Source organism: Rhinoraja longicauda, chromosome 19 (genome assembly GCF_053455715.1).
Source record: "Rhinoraja longicauda isolate Sanriku21f chromosome 19, sRhiLon1.1, whole genome shotgun sequence".
In the NCBI taxonomy this organism is placed as follows: Eukaryota; Metazoa; Chordata; class Chondrichthyes; order Rajiformes; family Arhynchobatidae; genus Rhinoraja; species Rhinoraja longicauda.
The window spans coordinates 27,614,120-27,615,561 of record NC_135971.1 but is presented as its reverse complement, the minus strand read 5'-3'; positions in this window follow the sequence as shown (position 1 = coordinate 27,615,561).

Here is a 1,442-nt window from a genome sequence, read left to right as displayed (position 1 = left end):
GTCCACAGGCAAGCCGATCACTGGATGCGCAGACATGGGACATCCCACCACGGATGGGACGTAGAGGGTTACCAGCGCCCCCTCCAACCCAGCCCAGCGCCAGCTGCCCTGGGCGGTGTGGCCAAGCTGGTAAGGGCACAGACAGGATTTACGAGGATGTTGCCAGGACTAGAGGGTGTGAGCTGTAGGGAGAAGTTGAGCAGGCTGGGTCTCTATGCCATGGAGCGCAGGAGGATGAGGGGTGATCTTATAGAGGTGGACAAAATCATGAGAGGAATAGATCGGGTAGATGCACAGAGTCTCTTGCCCAGAGTAGGGGAATCGAGGACCAGAGGACAGAGGTTCAAGGTGAAGGGGAAAAGATTTAATAGGAATCTGAGGGGTAACTTTTTCACACAGAGGGTGGTGGGTGTATGGAACGAGCTGCCAGAGGAGGTAGTTGAGGCTGGGACTATCCCAACATGTAAGAAACAGTTAGACAGGTACATGGATAGGACAGGTTTGGAGGGATATGGACCAAGCGCAGGCAGGTGGGACTAGTGTAGCTGGGACATTGTTGGCCGGTGTGGGCATGTTGGGCTGAAGGGCCTGTTTCCACACTATCACTCTGTGACTAGTGTAGCTGGGACATGTTGGCCGGTGTGGGCATGTTGGGCTGAAGAGCCTGTTTCCACACTGTATCACTCTGTGACTAGTGTAGCTGGGATATTGTTGGCCGGTGTGGGCATGTTGGGCTGAAGGGCCTATTTCCACACTGTATCACTCTATGACTCTATGACCATGTCTGTACTGGTCCAGGCAGAGATGGGGGGGTGGGGAGGTTGGGACGGTGTGGTTGTCTCCGTTGGGGGAAGGGGGGGGAGATGGGGCGATATTCCCCTCCCTGCCGAGCTGCTCTCTCACCCACCCCGGCCCACCGTCACTACCCAGGCGGGGCAAGTGTCCGACTCTCTGGGTCACCAGGCAGCTGGTGCCCCCGGGGGGAGCGAGCAGTGGTCGGTTCCAGCAGCAGCCGCTCGGAGCCTGCAACACAACGGCAAAAGAGTCAGAGCACCGATCATCCCTCTGAATCATAGACTCACCCTGCACCCAGACAGGCCCTTCTGCCCAACACCTCCATGCTGCCCAACATGCCCCATCTAAGCTGGTCCCAGTGTGGTGCAGTAGGTAGTGGACCTGGCAGGGGGCAACCAACGTGAGGGAGGAGGGGGGTGGGGGGGAGATCGAAGGGGGACCCGGCAAGGGGAAGCAATGTGAGGGAGGAGGGGGAGAACAAAGGGGGACCTGGCAGGGGGAACCAACGTGAGGGAGGATGGGGATGGGGGGGGGGGGGAGAACAAAGGGGGAACAAAGGGGGACCTGGCAGGGGGAACCAACGTGAGGGAGGAGGGAGGTGGTGGGGGGGGGGAGAACAAAGGGGGAACAAAGGGGGACCTGGCAGG